Source organism: Gorilla gorilla, chromosome 21, assembly GCF_029281585.2.
Source record: "Gorilla gorilla gorilla isolate KB3781 chromosome 21, NHGRI_mGorGor1-v2.1_pri, whole genome shotgun sequence".
NCBI lineage: Eukaryota > Metazoa > Chordata > Mammalia > Primates > Hominidae > Gorilla > Gorilla gorilla.
This window is the reverse complement of record NC_073245.2, coordinates 36391784-36413771: the sequence shown is the minus strand read 5'-3', so window position 1 is coordinate 36413771 and position 21988 is coordinate 36391784. Positions and strand designations below refer to the sequence as shown.

General features: G+C 34.0%; 1 long non-coding RNA gene across 2 annotated transcripts in view; it reads left to right on the top strand.

Moving 5' to 3' along the window:
• LOC115933008 (uncharacterized) overlaps positions 1–18332 on the top strand; it is a 35060-nt gene extending 16728 nt beyond the window's left edge. Inside the window, exons 1-3 of one of the 2 annotated variants that reach the window (XR_010132224.1) lie at positions 11160–11248; positions 17892–17991; positions 18224–18332. This is a non-coding gene — a long non-coding RNA (uncharacterized lncRNA). Of the gene's footprint in view, positions 1–11159; positions 11249–17891; positions 17992–18223 lie in introns of those variants that run through there. The other variant, XR_010132223.1, reaches the window with a different exon arrangement.
• The last annotated feature ends 3656 nt before the right edge of the window (positions 18333–21988 follow it).

Below are 21988 nucleotides of genomic sequence, written 5' to 3'. Positions count from 1 at the left end.
AAGAAGCAGGTCAAAGGAAATCATGTACCCTCTGATATGCTAGGTTGTAAGGAAAGGTACAAAGTTAATTTACCATGTCTGAGTTTTCTTCTTCTCTTTATTTGTTCCATTTAATGCATGTATGTTTTTATTTCTCAGGCCTCTCCAGTCCTACCACTCTCAAGGACACTTGATACAAGTATAAGGTTGTGTCTTCATCAGGTCCCTTTGTGTTACCCCCGGCCAGGGGTGTGAAATAGAAGAAGTGAATGTCTGTATCTTCACTATGTATCACACAGAGCAGAAATATAAAGAAGCCTGTGTGGTGAATGGGTCTCTTCTTTCTCCAAAAACCACCTACCCCTTCAACTCCCACTTCTTCAACGAAAATCTTGTATTAGTCTCCCCATTTCCCCCTCAAACTTGCTTTAACAAAGCAGTTCCTAAACCTCTGTTAATGTATGTCCCCACCCCTAACTCAAAACACAGTCTTATGTCACATCACAGAAAAGAAGTTCAAAACAAAACAAAACGAAACAAAGCCACAGTCTTAAAAGAAAAATAGGTAAATTTTGCAAAAGTTGTGTACTGTATCTCTGCTTTGAATTTCGTCATTGGCCAAGGATAATAAAACTCTTGGAAAACTATAAAACAGGAACTTACTTAATATGTTTTACCCAAGATTTTTCAAACATTTTTGGAAGGATACTTATTAACATCTTGCAGAGGTAATGTTACATGAAAAACTTAGCATAAGACCAATCGGGTATTCTATGCAATAATGCAGATATATGAAAAATTAATATAATGAAATAAATGACTTTTCAAAAGGTATTGATCCTAGATCCACATTTTTTTTTTGGTTCAGGTGAGGCAATTAGAATGTCAAAAAATTAAAGAAGCATAGAACAACCGTCTAATAAGAGGGATGAATGCGCCTGGGTGGAAAGTTATTAGAAGATAAATTAGTAGATTGACCTTTTTGCCGTCTATGTAGTTTGTTTGTTTGTTTGTTTGTTTTTTGCTGGTACCAATAGAAAGAAATTCATTTCATGGTTTGTGTCACTGGAAATGTATAACTTAGTGGTAGCTATATAGCAAACTTTCAATATGTATAATAAGAGATTAGATGTAGGTTTAATATCATTATTTAATTTATTTGCTTGAATACCAGTGAGGAATTTCCACTTAAGCTCTTGTTTTCAAGATGAGTGTTTAATTGAATTCCAGAATTCATTTTGAAATAGAACTTTGTGTAGGATATAAATTTTTTTGCAAGAAAAATCATTTGTACACTTGGGTTTGAGAGCAGTTTAATGTCGATATAACTTGTTTCCAGGCTTTCATTTCCTACTTTTTGATATGGGAATAATCTCATGACGTGATTGTGAAAGTCTTAAAAGATACTGTCTGCAAAGATACTCTGTGCACTCAAAGTGTGCTCTATACACTCCACTGCCGTTCACCTTTTGGGTTTATGAGGCTTCCATTTGCTGGCAATTCGAATGTGACTCTGAGTTAGATGCTGTGGTATGGGAGACATGTTTATAGGAGTTTAAAGCACAGATAGACAACTAGATTGTCCTACCGACCCAGACTGTGCTTCTCACTCTCACTGTGCCCTTTCTTAACCTGGTGGCCGTGTTTTCCTGGTGGCCCAGCCATGCCTGAGGTTTCTCCCTGAGCCGCCCCTCTGCGGGCTCCTGGGTGCCCTTGCCCTCGCGGTCCCCGGCCCTTGCCTGTCTGCGCCCCCTTCCCCGCCTGCCGCCCGCAGATCCTCTCTCCTCCCCGAGCGGCTCACTGGCTTTACGTCGGTTGGTGGCCCCGTCTGGGACCGAACCGGGCACCGACTTGTGAAAAAAAAAAAAAAAAAAGAATAGAATATACCCTGTTAAATCAGACATGATACTTTCTTTTGTGGAGCTTATGCTTTAATGCAGAAACAGAAAGTCAAGCAAAAACTCAAACTATGTAACTTTAAATTGGATATGTGCTAATGAAGGAAAATGTGGCACTGTAAGAAAAAATAATAGGGAGTTAAAGGATAAATAGGAGTTTGCTGGGTGAAATTTATGAAGGGCTGAAGATTTCAAACAAAAGAAACTGATGCAGGAGGGTGCAGCTTTGGAGTCAAGAATGAAGTTCTAGGAGATAGAGAGCAAGGAAATGGTGGGAGAGGAGGTCAAAGTAGGTAGGATTTTATATATTATCAATGGGAAAATATTGAACAATCCTAAGCAGAAAGGCAATGATATATGTTCATCTTCATTACAAATTCTTATATTTTTAGTAGACCTGTTTTCAGGCAAAACTTCGTAAGAGAATAGTAACAAAGAGAAAAAAAGCAGTGGTCTCAAATTCTCTCTAACTCACCTGATGACTTTAAGTTAAATGGCCTCAACATTTTGTGATGCTTTTCCTTCTTATAAAGTAAGGAGTTTAGATGAGGTGAGGTATCCAATTTCGTTTAGCTTCAATTTCCTGTAATTTGACTGCTGTCAAGTCATGCTTTGCTTTGTTCTGTTTGTGAGCCAGAGTAACTTTAAGGCAGTATATTAACTAGAAGAACTATTTCTTTACTTTTAAACTTCAAAATTATGATGACATAAGTGTTTCAAAGAGCATTTAGAAAGTAGACAAATGAAAAATTTTTAACATTTTGGAATGCTTCTTTTATTTCTTTTTGAAACCTAGGATTTTGGTGGTAGTGGTGATATTTATTTTTTGCCAAACTAACCATTCTGTGTAATTTTGTAGCATTTTGGGTTGATGACCACCGTAAGTCTAGTATTCCCACATGTGTTAAAATTTATCTTTACAATTAATATATTTTCACTGAATTATTTAATTAAAAATTAAACTACAATTTCTAATACATGTTCAGTGAGATATCATTAGGCATTACCTGAAAAGGATTTCTGGAGAAAGAAAGAATTTCTGGTTAAAAAAGGGTTGAACAGGTTTTCCTAGTGCAGTTGTCTCGGTCTCTAGGATGGAGCTACAGCATAAAGTAGCTTCCAAATTTACTTCACAAATTAGCCCTTAGATTTCAAGAATTACTTGTAATTTTTTTTTAATAGAGCACAGTTTCTTTGCTCTTCAGTATTACACTTGGCTTATGTGAGTTCCTAAAACTAAGTTTGATTTTGGAAATTCTTAATTTTATATTTACATTTTGAGTTGTGTTTAAATAAAAAATTAAGTTTAGTAAAAAGCTAGGTTTTTATTTCCACCTACAAATTCAGTGTCCCATCAATAGAAAAAAAATTCTCAATAATATTTTAAAGTTACTTACTTTAGTCTTTGTCATTAAAGAATAAAATTTGCCAGGCAGAAATGCCCCAGAAGCTACCTATGGAGGAAATATAAATATTATTATTACCTACTAATATTAACATACAAAATAGTCAATTATGTGTATAGCAGTTAAATATATATAAAAGTTAAATATTTATAAATGATACAGGACTCACATGTTTGTATGCCTGTTGTGCAGTCACAGTCTGATAAATTGATAAACAGAGTTTGCAGTAGAGAAAGAGTTTAATGATTGCAGGGCAGCTGAGTGAGGAGATGCGAGAACCCTCAAATCTGTCTTTCCAGAGAGTACTTGGCTGGGGTGAAGGGATTGTAGAGGACCAGGGGCTGGAAAATTGGGGTCACTGACTGGTTTGGGGAAGGGGGATTAAATCACCAGGATGTAGAAACTTTGCCCTTTAGTGAGTCGGCTTCTCCTGGAGCCCTTCGGAGCAGCTGATGTCAGTAGTTTCACTGGTATGTAGGATCTGAAAGAATACCTCAAAGAGAAAACTTAACATTTCACAATGCTCAAGTTGTTATCTATGAGTGGTTAAGTTTAACTATAATCTTGTGACAGGATATAAATGATTGTGGGGCCATACCTAGTGAACAATTATGAGGAAGCAGGACAGACAGCAAGTTAACTTAACGTTTAAGGCTGGATGTGCTGGAAGCTTATTTTTATTTCATCTGCTCCCTCCTCTCCCAAATAATTTTATAAAGATTACAGGGGTGGTTTCATTATATATATATATATAATATATATATATTATATATATATAATATATATATATATAATATATATATATTAATATATATATATTAATATATATAATATATATATATAATATATATATTAATATATATATAATATATATATTAATATATATATATTATATATATATATATTATATATATATAATATATATATGTAACATCTAATATGTTATCAGTTAATAAAAGCTCAAATTTTCTAGACATTTTTGTTGATTAAGCTAATAAAGTGGCTTCTACCAATGGATCTTGAAATGTGGTATGCTAAATGAATTTCTGTTTTCAAAAAGAATTGTGCATGATCAATAAATCACTAAAACATTGAGACAGTAGGCAAGTAAACTATATTTTTAAATTTACTAGTGGTGCAATCTTGTGCAAGTCACGTGACACTTTATGCCTTAATTTCTAAAAGAAAAAAGAGAACTTCCTAAATTACAGAGCTGGGTTCAAATGTGAATTAGATATATAAATATGAAGATATTGGAAATATTAGAAATATGAATATGAAGGTACCTGCCGTAGAGTTAGTGACTAACATGTAGTTAACTATCATTGACAAAATTATTATTCTTTTCTTGTTATTTTTGGGGGGGTTTCTTTTTTTTATTGTACTTTAACTTTTAGGGTACATGTACACAACGTGCAGGTTTGTTACATATGTATACATGTGCCATGTTGGTGTGCTGCACCCATTAATTCGTCATTTAGCATTAGGTATATCTCCTAATGCTATCCCTCCCTCCTCCACCCACCCCACAACAGTCCCCGGTGTGTGATGTTCCCCTTCCTGTGTCCATGTGTTCTCATTGTTCAATTCCCACCTATGAGTGAGAATATGCGGTGCTTGGTTTTTTGTGCTTGCGATAGTTTGCTGAGAATGATGGTTTCCAGCTTCATCCATGTCCCTACAAAGGACATGAATTCATCATTTTTTATGGCTGCATAGTATTCCATGGTGTATATGTGCCACATTTTCTTAATCCAGTCTATCATTGGTGGACATTTGGGTTGGTTCCAAATCTTTGCTATTGTGAATAGTGCCATAATAAACATATGTGTGCATTTGTCTTTATAACAGCATGATTTATAATCCTTTGGGTATATACCCAGTAATGGGATGGCTGGGTTAAATGGTATTTCCAGTTCTAGATCCCTGAGGAGTCGCCACACAGACTTCCACGATGGTTGAACTAGTTTACAGTCCCACCAACAGTGTAAAAGTGTTCCTATTTCTCCACATCCTCTCCAGCACCTGTTGTTTCCTGACTTTTTAATGATCGCCATTCTAACTGGTGTGAGATGGTATCTCATTGTGGTTTTGATTTGCATTTCTCTGATGGCCAGTGATGATGAGCATTTGTTCATGTGTTTTTTGGCTGCATAAATGTCTTCTTTTGAGAAGTGTCTGTTCGTATCCTTCACCTACTTTTTGATGGGTTTTTTTTTCTTGTAAATTTGTTTGAGTTCATTGTAGATTCTGGATATTAGCCCTTTGTCAGATGAGTAGGTTGCAAAAATTGTCTCCCACTCTGTAGGTTGCCTGTTCACTCTGATGGTGGTTTCTTTTGCTGTGCAGAAGCTCTTTAGTTTAATTAGATCCCATTTGTCAATTTTGGCTTTTGTTGCCATTGCTTTTGGTGTTTTAGACATGAAGTCCTTGCCCATGCCTATGTCCTGAATGGTATTGCCTAGGTTTTCTTCTAGGGTTTTTATGGTTTTAGGTCTAACATGTAAGTCTTTAATCCATCTTGAATTAATTTTTGTATAAGGTGTAAGGAAGGGATCCAGTTTCAGCTTTCTACATATGGCTAGCCAGTTTTCCCAGCACCATTTATTAAATAGGGAATCCTTTCCCCATTTCTTCTTTTTGTCAGCAAATAAACTAGAAAATCTAGAAGAAATGGATAAATTCCTTGACACATACACTCTCCCAAGACTAAACCAGGAAGAAGTTGAATCTCTGAATAGACCAATAACAGGCTCTGAAATTGAGGCAATAATTAATAGCTTACCAACCAAAAAAAGTCCAGGACCAGATAGATTCACAGCCGAATTCTACCAGAGGTACAAGGAGGAGCTGGTACCATTCCTTCTGAAACTATTCCAATCAATAGAAAAAGAGGGAATCCTCCCTAACTCATTTTATGAGGCCAGCATCATCCTGATCCAAAGCCTGGCAGAGACACAACAAAAAAAAGAGAATTTTAGACCAATATCCTTGATGAACATTGATGCAAAAATCCCCAACAAAATACTGGCAAACCGAATCCGGCAACACATCAAAAAGCTTATCCTCCATGATCAAGTGGGCTTCATCCCTGGGATGCAAGGCTGGTTCAACATACGAAAATCAATAAACGTAATCCAGCATATAAACAGAACCAATGACAAAAACCACATGATTATCTCAATAGATGCAGAAAAGGCCGTTGACAAAATTCAACAACGTTTCATGCTAAAAACTCTCAATAAATTAGGTATTGATGGGACGTATCTCAAAATAATAAGAGCTATCTATGACAAACTCACAGCCAATATCATACTGAATGGACAAAAACTGGAAGCATTCCCTTTGAAAACTGGCACAAGACAGGGATGCCCTCTCTCACCACTCCTATTCAACATAGTGTTGGAAATTCTGGCCAGGGCAATCAGGCAGGAAAAGGGAATAAAGGGCATTCAATTAGGAAAAGAGGAAGTCAAATTGTCCCTGTTTGCAGATGACATGATTGTACATCTAGAAAACCCCATCATCTCAGCCCGAAATCTCCTTAAGCTGATAAGGAACTTCAGCAAAGTCTCAGGATACAAAATCAATGTGCAAAAATGACAAGCACTCTTATACACCAATAACAGACAAACAGAGTGCCAAATCATGAGTGAACTCCCGTTCGCAATTGCTTCAAAGAGAATAAAATACCTAGGAATCCAACTTACAAGGGATGTGAAGGACCTCTTCAATGAGAACTACAAACCACTGCTCAATGAAATAAAAGAGGATACAAGCAAATTAAAGAACATTCCATGCTCATGGGTAGGAAGAATCAATATGGTGAAAATGGCCATACTGCCCAAGGTAATTCATAGATTCAATGCCATCCCCATCAAGCTACCAATGACTTTCTTCACAGAATTGGAAAAAACTACTTTAAAGTTCATATGGAACCAAAAAAGAGCCCACATTGCCAAGTCAATCCTAAGCCAAATGAACAAAGCTGGAGGCATCATGCTACCTGACTTCAAACTATACTACAAGGCTACAGTAACCAAAACAGCATGGTACTGGTACCACAACAGAGATATAGACCAATGGAACAGAACAGAGCCCTCAGAAATAATGCTGCATATCTACAACTATCTGATATTTGACCAACCTGACAAAAAGAAGGAATGGGGAAAGGATTCTCTTTTCTTTTTTGAAATAATGGAGGTATAGTAGAGAAGATTTTGTTAATTTGAGGTGTTTTAACTGTTTATTCAGTAAGTTCTTTGTAAAAATTTACAGGAAGAACTGAAGGGATACAAAAGGTTCATAAAAACACAGCAGATGATTTCTGATCCTTATATCCAGAAACTGGGCCCTAATCTATTTTGCTCTCTTATTTCTAGCAAACTACCTAGAAAAAGTTGGAGAATGGCACTATTTTTTTGTTGATCTGAGCTTCAAAAATTTCAAAATGTAGTTTTTCATTAGTAGTAGTAATTCAAGCTAGAACATATTGTATATTCAACATTACACTAAGTGATTTACTTTAATATAAGTTATTTCATTTAACCTTAAGAATACTTCATGGATATATTTATATTTATTTTTACAGATTAAGAGATTGTTATTAGCAGAGGTTGAGTAACTTGCCCAACTCTGATACGTTGCTAAGGAGTAATTGACCTCTAATTGAGTCACATTTCTTCTAACTACTATGCTCCACTGTAAATAAATGAGATTACAGGTTAAAGTTTGATAATTACTTCTAAGTAATAAATAGGACACTCAATTTTAATATCGATTCTGGTAAAATTCTTTATAAAGGGTTTAGCATTCTTTACAATGTTTGGGGTTGGGTCAGGGAGAAGATAATGAAAAGAGAACAGAGCAGATAAGAAACATTTTGCACATCTGACTTCCAAACTGATCCTCTAAATAGATTTTTTATGCTATCTCATCACACTGAAACTTTTTGATGGATATAGAAACAAAAAATATTGTATTAAAAATATTGAGAAAGATTGGGGAGAAAGATAGAAAATTGTTTTCAAGAGAATCAAAGTATATTATTTAAGGTATATTTCTGTGTGAATCTTGAAACTAGGGAAAGAAATATGTCAGCAAAAATACTGGAAGTAATTTATTCTTTCATTGACACAAAAACAATAATTGAATGATTAATATGTAGCAATCACTAATCTAGGATGCTCTTGCTCTGACTTATATTCCCTTTCCAAATATTCCAAACAATGATCTTGTATTAATAAAAGAAGACATTAAAGTAGTATATTGATATTTTACAAGCACTTAGAATGTATATTTTGAAATTTTGTGGTGATCTGATGAGTGACTTTGAGTCTCAAATTTAGAGAGTTTCTAATAATTCTGGATTAAACAAAATGTGAAGGGAGTTAATCTTGAAAGCAAAAGAAAAATAACTCATCCGTACAAGGAAATGACTTTATGATTAATACCTGACTTTTCATCAGAAACAATGGTAGTCAGAACACAATGGGATAGCACATCCAAAGTGCTGAAAGAAAAAATAAGTGTTTTGTTCTGTTTATCTTACCAGAGTGGTAATGTGTGTAGGATTTATATGTAAAGGGAAAAAACTTTAAGAGGAATTAGACATAGTCAATGGAAAGAATATGACCAATAATGTGTTCTCGGTCTGGCTTGGTTAGATATAACATGTTTAACTTTGGATAATTCATGAATCCTTTGCAAATCTTTCTTTGCCTCTGATATATCTCGGCTGGAGTCAACACTAAAAACTTGAGCTCCATATATTGTGTATAGCTGTTATTTCAAGTTATCTTTGCCTCCAATATAACTGGGCTGGAGGCAACACTAAAAAGCTTTAGCTCCAAATATTGTGTATATCTGTTATTTCAAGTTAGTATATTTTATGTTTCCTTCTTGATGGAAGCTTGTCTTATTTTGTTCTCTACAGTCTGTATTTTTTTCTTTTCATAATTCTGTAGCAATCGTGTTCCAAATATAAAAATAATTCTTTTGTGCTGTGTGAAAATATGCGTTCTTTTATTTAAGCTTCCAGACGAATGTGTTATTTCAAGTGGGAGACTATGGTTTTTCTCTAAAGATGATGGGTAGGGTTTTGTTGTTGTTGTTGCCATTTGTTTGTTTGTCTAACTTTACTAGTAGGTAGATTATTTGAATGACTGATCTCATTAACCATCACTCCTGCTAAATCTGTCTCCTTTTCCTTCTAAATCTATCTCCTTTCCTTCAAGTCTTTCATCTGAGTGACATTAGAAATTCTCAATACAATTGGTTTTGTGCCCAGCTAAATCCATCTGATTTTTACTTTTAAAAATGGCAAGTTGATGTAACATTTCATTATACTATATACAAGAGAAAAATCAGAGCAAAATGTAATTGACAGTTTTCTGAGTTTCTTTAGTCTTAAGTTTTGAAATTGTTTTTATCTATTTTTATTTATTTATTTATTTTTTACAGACAGGGTCTCACTCTGTCACCCAGGGTGGAGTGCAGTGGTGCAATTATGGCTCACTGTAGTCTTGATCTCCTGGGCTCAAGCAGTCCTCCCAACTCAGCTCCCAAGTAGCTAGAACTACAGGTGTGTGCCACCACACCCAGCTTTATTTTTTATTAAAGAAAAAAGTTTGTAGACATTGGCTTTCATTATGTTGCTCTGGCTGGTTTTGAACTTCCAGCCTCAAGTGATCCTCCCACCTTTGCCTCCCAAAAGTGCTGGGATTAAAAGTGTGAACCACCTCATGAAACTTTTTTTTTTTAATTATCATTATAATACTTGATAAAATAAAATAAACAAACTAAAACAAACATCTGAAAATGATGCTAACGTAGTTGAGTGCTGGCTTTAAAAAGTCCATTATGTCTTTTGTCAATTATATTAGTTTTCTAAGGTGTCACTTAAACACATGCACACACACACAGACTGGGTGGCTTAAACAACCAATATTTATTTTCTCACAGTTCTAGAGGCTGTAAATCCAAGGTCAAAGTGCTCCTCTGACGACCATGATGGAAGGATCTGTTTTAGGCCTCTCTTCTTGGCTTATAGATGGTTGCCTTCTCACAGCTCTATCTTCACACAGTTGTACTTCTGTGCATACATGTAGCTGATTTTTACCCCTTTCTAAATTTTATTTTATATGGACACCATTTTTTTTGGATTAGGACCCACCCTGAGGGCCTCATTTTAACTGAATTCTTATTTAAAACATCCGAGTATGGTTACTTTCAGAAATACTAGGCTTTAGAATTTCACCATATGAATTTTGGGAGAGAGGAGCACAGTTCAGCCCATAACTAACACACGGTAAGTAACTATTGACCAGGTTACTCATGTTACTCAAAGGAGATAATTCACTTTGTTAATATGAAGCAATTTTTTTCCTCAGTAGGTGTAAGAGTGTGTGTCAAACAGAAGTAGCATTTTAACATATAAGAGACATAGCTGAGCTCTAAATATAGGAGACAGTATGATAATGTTTTACATTTCAAATTCTCTGCCTGCATTAGAATATTTTTGCAGAATGTGTAAAACAATCTAATGAATTGATTGGAATGTGCAGGAACAAGAAATATGGGTGTGGTTTTTGCATAAAGCTTTTATATAGTTCCTTTAAAAATATAATTGTCTCATTTACCTATTTCCTTAAGGCAATGGGTATATTTTGTTATATTATTTTTGATCCCCTGATTTTTCTGACTACGGTTCACAAAAAACCATAAGATAAAGTACCATTCTGTACCTTATCTTCATGCAACAGTTTTTTTTCTGCTAAATTAATGTTTTGTATATTTTTATTTTGTATATATTTGGTATAATTCTGTTAATATTTTATATATTTCATATATTTGTATATGAGATGCGGATGCTTTAGACAACATGAAAATATCTTCGAACATCCATATTTTACCAAGGAAGAAAGATAACCAAAGCACATGATTAATAGATTTTAGAATTAACTGGTAAGTTACACCAGTTTCAATTTCCCAGAAGTCTAATATATATCCCTGCATTCTTATCGTGAAATATACAGTAACAAGGAAAGAAATTAATATATTAAAGTATCTTAATCGATCCAATTAAATGGTATTTTGAAAAGGACTTTAATGCTCTGTCTTTTGACATTGAAATAAAGTGATTTTATCTTGAAATTCCGTAAGATAATGAAGAGTTGGTAATTACATCTTTACATTTTATTGCTCTTTAAATTGCAGAATCTTCATTATTTCTGCGAGAGGTCACAAGCATGTTCATCTTAACTTGACTGTTATACAAATAAGGCTTTATTAATGCATCTATAGAAGTAGCCAAATCATTCATTCCATGACTAGGCAATTAAGTAATCCTGTTAAGATAAAGAAGTAATGACTAAAATTGGTTGGATAAAACTGTAAGACACAATGTCAGCAAGGTGAAATAACTTCTCTTTAGCACTTTGCCTAAATAACTTTTTTTTTAAAAGAGATGTATGCAAAAAGAACATGAATGTGTCATGAATTAATTTGTGCATGGTTTCCCTATACAATAGTCACAGTAGCAACCACAATTTTGGTAAATTAAAAGTTGTAACACTAAATGTTTTTAGATCAACAGTTTTCTCTTTAATGCTTTTTTCAATTTAATGCTGGCCTATTTTTCTGGGCTTTCATACAGACTTTATAATTAGGTGGATATAGTGGTTGTATGATTAATAAAATATAGACTGTGGTGCTGCCATGTTTGCATTTGAATCCTGCCTCAGCCACCCAATATGGCATGAGTGACATCAAGTCAGAACCTGGGTTTTCTCATACAGAAAAATAGTCTTAGAAACATCAATTTCATAAAGTTGTGTGTTGGTTAAATAAGACAATTATGTAAAATTGTCAAAGCACAATAGCTACACATAACAGGCATTCAAGTATTAGTGCCTATATTCCGATCTCTGTTGTCCTCACTTTTCTATTCCCTCAAATGATAACAGAAGCTGTATTTAAAATCACTATTCCACTCTTTAATTTCTGTTGTGGAAAAATAGAGAAATCTCTATTTTCTTATGTAGTAACTTTTATCTGAGTATCTTCTTGAATCTCTAGAGTTATATAATTTTCATATATACAATTAATTTGACCTCCAGTCTCTACAGATAGTTTATCAACACACTGCTACACATAGACTCAGGTCTTTGATTTCCACAATGTGTGTGTGTGTGCATGTGTATTTATTAATATGTTTTATTTTCTGCCTGTTGAGTTGATGGGAGAAAAGTGAAGAAATCATAAGTAAAATTTTACTCCAGGATAATGTGCTGATTTTTCTTTTAAGGAGTATACCAATATAACTATTTAAACTTGGAATTATTAAGCTATCTTTTTTCTCTTTTTTGTAAGTATATCAAACTGAAATGACTGTCAGCAGGATGAGGCACATGCCAGTATATGCTGCCAATTTGAGATAGTTCATATTCCAGGACTTTTTTTAGAATAGTCTATATGCCAATCTTGAGAAAATTTCAGTTACTCGCAGAGTTTTCCTTTGTGCAGAAGTGAACTTAGTTCAGATATTTTGACTTCGCTACTAAAAGTGTATAAGTCAATTTTCTATAACTGAAGACAACTGACTCACCTTTTAAAATAATTCTAGGTGTCTCTAGGATTACTGTATATTAACACAAAAAGGGTTATAAACACATACTGTAATAACTACAATAATTAAAATAACATAAAATTACAAACAAATTCATGGCACTCAGATTTAGTAGGTATGTATGGCCCTTACACATTTATTTATCCCAATAATTTGTTCTGATGTCAAACAGTACCCAAGTAGAAATAATACTGTTAGAAGGCATGGAGTAATCTTGCATTTTTCATTATAATTTCGTATATAATTTCATTTTTCATATATAATTTCATTTTTAATGAATAGTTACCATGCATTAAAAACCAACCTCATTTTTAGCCTCTTTAAATAAACACAGTTAACACAGTCAAGATGGCAGAGATTTTCAGGAATCACCTTATCAAGTTGCCCATTTCTAAGAGTATTTGGAAGCAGATATTATATTACTAAAAACAGTAATTAGGATGCCATAACTGCCTTGAAGTAATGTTGACTGTAAGTATCTTCAGTGTCCAGAAGTTTTCCTGGCATACAGCAAATATTCAACTAGAGAGTGAAAAATTTTAAAAAAATTTAAAGGCCACAGGATAAGTATAATCTTGAAAAATAACTTCAAATATAAACTTCACTTGATAATTCATTTTTTAAATTTACAATAGTTTATTTTTGTTGTGTTATTTTCGAAAATGGTTGCGATCAAGGTGACACATGCACACATGATGAGAGAGCACACATGATCAGAGAGGCAGTTAATTAGGATGATAGATGCCTGAATCAAGATTTGCTGTTCTGTTTGTTTCATATGTTGCAAAAATAATATATTTACACCAAAGTTTTTGATGGTTTGGCTGTCAACACTATGGATATAATTACTGTCCCCTCAGGCTTTGCTGATGAGTCTACATTTATCAGGTTGTCTCCTTCCTCTACATATCTTCCATCATTGCTGCTCTAATAGTATTGAAGGAATTGTAAATCTCTCCCATTGGGTTTTTTCAAGTTTTGAAAGTTTTAATGTATAAATTGTTAAGTTTTGATAACCTACATTTTAGTTTATTTACTTATTTTTGGTACATATTTAACGCATACATATATGCCATGAAATTATTACTATAATCAAGCCAATTAACATATCCATCACCTTTCATAGTTATATTTTTATGTGATTGGCAAGAGCACCTGAAAATATGCTTTCAGAAAATTTTCAGTATAGAATACATTATTATTAACTATTGGTATCATACTATACGTTAGGTACAACTTACTCATCCTACATGACTGGCAGTTTGTACCCTTTGATCTGCTTTTTTTCATTTCCTCCTAATCCTTATCCCTGATGGCCACCATTCTACTGTTTCTATATACTTGGCTTGTTTTTAGATAGCACATATAAGTGAGATCATGAAGTATTTTTCTTTCCATGTCTGGTTTATTTCACTTAGCATAATGCCATCCAGGTTCATCCATATCATCAAAAATGGCAATTTTAATTTTTTTAAGATTGAATACTATATAATATTTATATTATTACAGTTTATATTATAAGATTATAATATGATAGATAATATGTTATAACTATATATCATAATTTCTTTATCCAATTGTTTTCATAGATTGGCTATTGGTTATTTATACCGCAATAAACATGGGAATACAGATATAGCTTTCATATACTGATTTCAGTTCCTTTGGGTATATACCCAGCAGGGGGATTGTGGAGTCATACAGTAGCTCCATTTTAAATTTTTGAGGAACCTTCATACCATTTCCCAAAATGGCTGTATCAGTTTACTTTCCCACCAACAGTGAACATGAGTTTCCTTTTTCCACACCCTCATCACACTTATCTCTTTTTTATATAATAACCATCCTAACAGTTGCGAAGTGATATAGTTGTTTTGATTAACATTTTTCTGATTAGTGATGTTGAACACCTTTTCATATACTTGTTGCCCTTCGTATGTCTTTTTTAAATAATGTCTATTCAGATACTTTGGCCATTTATCAGTTGGATTGTTTTTTTGACATTGAGTTCTGTGAGATTTTCATTTCACATATCAACCCCTATCTGACATATGGTTTGTAAATATTCTCTCCCATTCTGCAGGCTGCCTTTTCATTTTGTTGAGTGTTTGCTGTGCAGAAGCTTTTTAGTTTGATGCAGTCTCACTTGTTTGCTTTTGTTGCCTGAGCTTTTGGTGTGATAGCCAAAAACCATTGTCAAGGCCCATATCAAGGAGTTGTTTTCTCTGTGTTTTCTTCTGGGAGTTTTATAGTTTCAGGTCTTACACGTAGGCCTTTAATCCACCTTGAGTTGTTTTTGTGTACAGTCTAAGATAAGGGTCCGGTTTTATTCTTTTATATGTAGATAACCAGACTCTCACTGTTGCTTCTTCACAGGAACCCCTCTTTGCCCCAATTTTGGCCAAGTATCTTCTACACCACCTTCAGGTCTAAGTGCAACAGAAAATGCACCTTTCTCAGGAAAGACATTTATTGTTCACTGATAATTCTATCTTTAATAGACATATCCAATAGAATATACAGTTCGCAAGATTAAAAACAAGGTTTATATTGCTTCATAAGGAGCAAGCACATTTTTGAAGCACAGGGTAATTCTTGACAATAAAACCTGCAACTCATTATGCTTTTTAAGTTGTGTGAGACGTGGATACCCAGCATTTTCATGATGAGGCTGTGCTTTCTTACATTTTCAGTGATGAAGAAGACATGCCAACAGAGGGTTAATTCCAGATAAAATGAAATGTTCCAAACAGTACGTTTGGTTATTTGATTCATCTGTGGGGGAAGGAAAGATGATTTTTGAAAGGACATTCCTGCTAAATTCTGTCTTAAAGTTGTTTGTGAGCAGAAGATTGAGTTTATATTACATTACAAGACTATAATGTCTTCATTAAATTCACTGTACAATCTTTAATCAAATAATTAAATGCATTATTTATTTCTAAGTTTGAAGCACACATTATCTTCAGCTGAAATGCCAATTCTGGAGGAAAATATATCCAATAATATATGAAACTGAAGGCCATTTTTATTATTATTTTATTTATTATTATTATTATTTTATATTTATATTTCCTACTTAGACATGGGCCCTTAACTGATGGCTTTCACAGTGAAAAAGAAACCCTACCAAATACTATTGTTATTTTTTAAGTTAAAAAAGTTCAGTAAAAGAAATCAAAATAAAATAATGGCAAAGAAAGACCTACAGGTTTAAATCTGTAAATTGAGCTTCTGAACTTGATTCATTTTACCCTGGATGGGTCAGATTTTCATAATAGATTGATACTAGGCCACAGATTGGTGACAAAAAAAAAAAAGACTACAGCATGAACTACTACAAAAGCGTACTTTGTCTTTAAATCTTTTTATGTAATTACCCTCCATCTGTCTTCTGTGTGAAGGGCCAGCAAACTATATATCACAGGCCAAATTCAGCTTACCAAATGGTTTTTTATACAAAGTTTTATTGGAGTGCAATCATGCCTATTTGCTCACACATTATCTATGACTGCTTTTACTCTACAATGCAGAGTTCAATAGCTGTTACAGAGACACATGGCCTAACATATTCTTCTGCTGACTCTTCAAACTTTCCACATGTTGCTTTTCCCAGACATTGAATTTTGTCAGATGTTCCCTCCACCAAGGGTGCAGCCTCATCAGGTGTTTTTTCCACCAAGCTTTCAGCCGTGTCAGGTGTTCTTCCTGCCAAGGGTGCAGCCTCGTCAGGTGTTTTTTCCACCAAGCTTTCAGCCGTGTCAGGTGTTCTTCCCGCCAAGGGTGCAGCCTCGTCAGGTGTTCCTGTAGATGTTCCTTCTGCCAAACACACAATCTGGTTAAATTTTCTTTCTGCTTAAATATCATCCTCCTGACTCTTCACTTGGCAAACTTCTACTTATTCTGTATGCTTTCCTTAAATATTACCAAACTTTTCTTTTCTCTTTTCTCTTTTTTTTTTTTTTTTGATGGAGTCTTGCTTTGTTACCCAGGCTAGAGTGCAGTGGCGCGATCTCAGCTCAATGCAATTCAAGTGATTCTCCTACCTCAAGCGACTCTCCTACCTCAGCCTCCCAAGTAGCTGTGATTACAGGCACGGGCCACATCAACCGGCTCATTTTTCGTATTTAGTAGAGACGCGTTTCACCATGTTAGTCAGGCTAGTCTCAAACTCCTGAGCTCAAGCAATCCATCTGCCTTGGCCTCCCAAACTGCTAGGATTACAGGAGTGAGCCACTGTGCCTGGACTCTACCAAACATTTTAAAGCTTTAATTCTTCACCTTGGATGTAAAATTTCTGACACATGCTGAATATGGTAATGACATGACATAATAAGTAATAATTATAAGCTCCAAAAGGGGTTCTGGCACAGAGTAAACACTAAATAAAGTAATAAATAATAAAAAAGATAATAATAACAAGAAAAATGCTTAGTATCTTAATAAAGAAGCAAATAAAAATGACAATGATAATAACAAGGAAGATGCTTAGTACCTTAAAGATACCTGACAGTTATTTGTTAAGTGGACAAGTGGATAAATGAAAAACAAACTTTTTAGGAAATTCTGTTGGAAAAATGCAGAAATTCAATAGGCACAGCTCTTCCGTTTTATGAGCACCTTAAAGACCCAAACTATGTGTATTCCATCTTTGTCTCCTGCAACTTGCCAAACCTAACTTATAGAGGGCCTTTGATAAATATATAATAAAGATGTGCTCATACAGTTCATATTGTACAATGTGTCACATTTAGGTATCACAGTAGCATTTTCATTGTTGTGAAAAGTTTCTGTAATATTTTTATAATTTTTTGAGTTTAGAGTTAAGCTATCTGAATATTTATAATGATAATATTTTGGCTATTAGAAACAGAGTATCTTGCTGTAACAAAATTACTATTAACACACTAATTGTCCAGTAGATAGAACAACATACCTTGCTCTAATGGAGTAAATATATCTTATCTGGTTTCAACTTAGACGGAATGAAGTTGATAATAGTGAGACCTTGTTGGTACAAGACTATGTAACATAACCTGCGCTTCTCAACAAAGAATTGCTTTTCTGACTTCTGCACTCAGTAGGTATCTTTGAAAGATATTCTCCTATTGGTACTGATGCACCCTGGCTAAGTTTTGTAATTCTTGCTGACATTTGTTTATGGTGCCAGAAAAGTATTATTAAATTCCAAATTCTAAAGATAGTTACTTTTTTAGTGACACAAGTCACTATGTGACACAGTTGATCCTTGAATAAGGGTTTTCACTCTAGGAGCCCACTAATAGATTTTTCTTTTCCTTTGCCACTGCAAGATAGCAAGACAAATCTCTCCTCTGCCTTCTCCTTATCAGACTACTCAACATGAAGGCAATAAGAATGAAGACCTTTATGCATAATAATTGACTTCCACTTAATAAATAGTGAGTATATTTTTTCCTCCTTATAACAGTTTCTTTCCTCCAGCTCACTTTATTGTAAGAATACAGCATATAGTACATATAAAATAGAAACCATGTGTTAATTGACTGTTTATGCTTTCAATAAGGCTCCAGGTCAACAGTGGAGTATTAGCAAAGTTTTGGAGGAGTCAAAAGAAACAGATTTTCATATGAAGCAGATTTTCAGCTGCATGGGGGATCAGCACCGTAACTCTCATATTGCTCAAGATTCGACTGTAATTAACTCTAATTTACTAAATGCAAACCATTTATTGTAAAAATTAAATAGAGCCCAGAAGTTCAATACCAGCCTGGGCAACATAAGAAGACCCTGTCTCTACAATAAATAAATAAATAAATAAATAAAACCATGTTTCTTCATAGGTTATTGTGGGAGTTCATCAGGCTGGTGGGAAACATTTTAAGATGACGTTATAGGACATAGACACAAATCTTGGAAGGCCAGAAGGTTTCGTAAAAGTCTCAAGATAGGGTTATGGCTGAAAGCAGTCTAATCCTTACCTTGAGTAAGTAGCTTAAAGTGGGTACAAAGGAAAGTAGAGTAGTTTATCTAAATAGCTTGTTTACTCATGCAGTCTTAAGACTCCCCTTTGATCACCCATGGGCAGGATGGCTCTCCCGGGGTGGGGCGACCAGATTAATTACCCACAGGTATGTTGACTCAAAGCCTTTGTCATTAAATCTTTGCTAATAAATGCCCCCAGGGCCAGCTTGCCAGGGTTGTGGCCGCTGACTCCTTACAGCACCTTCCTTGGTGTCTGTAATCGGCTCGGAACCCTTGCTGCTCTTTCACTGAATATTGCTGTCTGGGTATGTGTCTCATCCGTCATGCAGCCGGGGTCTGCAGGATAGACCCCCGCAGGTTATAATATTCAAATGTTACAGTTTTCTGTTATTAATTCCTACTTTTCGTTATTAGATGTTCAATTCTTTGTGGCTTGTAATTCAGGGCATGTAAACTAATTTTAATTTGTAATAAAATCTATTTATAAATGTATTAATTCATTAAATTGGATAACCTGATCATCCCATATTACTGAGCTCATCAATCACACCAAGGGTTATACATTTTATAACAAGTCTCAGTTGTTATGACACTTGAGGAATCATATAATATACAAACTTAAAAATTGTGTTACTTATATACACAAAGGTATTATATAGGATTTTAGGGACCATAATTAAATATTTTTTCAGATTTTTTTTTGAGATTATAAACTACCTACAACTAAATTCTTAACTAATTCTGAATAATAAACTAAAAAAATTAAAGCTATATATACATATATATACACACACCCACATACATATATATGGAAACACATGCTGTTTACACATTGCTTTTTGAATTGCTTTTTTGTGATCAGCGCTTCCATAATCTTATGGTAGCACCATCAAGAGTAGTTTGCTATCTGCAGTCTTACCTGAATTGGTATTTTGAGGATTTTTAGATAATTTTTGTATATGTTTCAAAAGTTGTTGATGAATGCTACGTATAAAAATGTAATAAATAAAATTACTATTTTAACACGGATATAGAAAACATTTACCAAATTTATTAAGTTCTTAGAGTATTTCAGACAATATCAGAGCTAACATCAGAACATTACTTATTTCATAGACTTTAAGTTTGTAAGCTCTATGAACTTATTAAGCTTCTAATTAAATAATAAATAAAGTAAGATGAAATACTCATGAATTGAGGGCAGTATCACTCAGTAAATTAACTAGAGTTAGCTTGGCTTAATGGAAAATGTCCCTAACTCATAAAAAGTCCTAGCGCAGTTACCAACAGGTATTTTTTCTTGAACAAGTTGCTTCTCTTAGGCTCAATGTCCTCTAAAAATGAGGATTTTAGAGACTTATTTCACTAGGTTATTACAAAGATTTAACAAGATAACATTTTTAAAATGCTCAAAGAAATAGTGAAGCAATGAAATAATTTATTCTTGAATCTTATTGCTGAAACTATTTTAAAATTCCCAATAAAACCCAATGTGTTGGCCTGGTGCAGTGGCTCATGCCTGTGATGCAAGCACTTTAGGATGCTGAGACAGGGTGATCGCTTGAGCCCAGAAGTTCAAGACCAGCCTGGGCAACACAGGGAGACCCTGTCTCTACAAAAGATAAATTTATTTTTTTTTAAAAGTGTTTCTTCATAGGTTGTAATGTTGAAATGTTGCAGTTTTCTGTTATTAATTCCTACTTTTGGTTATTAGATGTTCTATTCTTTGTGGCTTGTAATTCAAGACATCTAAGCTATTTTGTAATTTGTAATGAAATTTATTTATAAATATATTAATTCATTACATTGCATAACCTGATCATCCTCTATTACTGACCTCATCAATCACACCAAGGGCACAAAACTAACAGATCTCAGCATCTGGCGTGGACTGCTACTACTCTTCATCTACCTCCTTAAACCTGAATCAACAAATCTTTGTTAGAACGATGCTTAAGTCACGATGTTCATTTCCAGCTGCTGTGGAAGACAAAACTCTACCTTTATTTTTTGTAAGTTCCACAAACAAGATGCAAGTTGGTATGTTCTCATTTCTGAGAGGTCTACTAACAACATATTGCACACAAGATCGTATGTGTTACCACACCTCTTTGCATAGATCACCTTACATAAATATTTTGTGTATGAAAATCACAAGTGCAATACTGGGTGTCACCCATTTTGCTTTGACTCACACCATTTCCTTGGAGCTAGTTAGTCAAATGTCCTTTTGGGGACTGCAAGAAATATGCAACACTTCACAGATTTGTGTGTCATCCTTGTGCAGGATGACACTTGATTTTAATCTTAAGCTTTATGGTCAGTATGTCCCACCCTTACAAAACCAGTACTTTACCTTAGTTCTTCAGTAAATATGAGAACCATTCATAACATGCAACAACAGAGAAGGGAAGCTTTAATATCATTTATGGATTTCTTATTTTTCTATCATTAATTTTTTTATCTGATAGACCGATTTTTCTTTATCCTCTTATTTATTTAAGTTAAATATATTCACATACTTTCAAAGCGGATAGACATACATAATATATATATTAAAATTCATATTGTAACTTTTGTCTATTGTTAAATAAATTTATGTAATATTAAGTAGGTAACTACAAGTCTGCTTATACAAGTCATATCTTTAAAGTCAGTCATTTTTCTTTATTGTAATCTTATTAGTCGATTAAATACTTAAACATTATACTTTTACAAATATAATTGTAATTATGAAGCTCCTGTGTGTATATATAATGATGCCTTATCTTTGTGTTGTATTTTATTTATAACTATCCTAAATATCTGATTTCTGTAAGCCATGTTTCTGAAATGCATCGCTCAGTTAAGTCACTCTACCAGAACTAGATGATTCCTAAATAAATATATTTAGAGAATTGCTTAGAAATTACAAACTTCCCCACCCCACTTTGCTACTTTTCTACCACCTACCATGTTCTCTGCAAGTCACCTGTTAAGATTTAATTTATTACTATAAAGGTATCTATTCATGGTTTTCCACTTCAAACACAATACATGTAGTAATTTTAATTTATTTCTGAGAATGTTCTCATCCATTCTGCTCATGGGTGAAAGTATTATATTAGTATGGT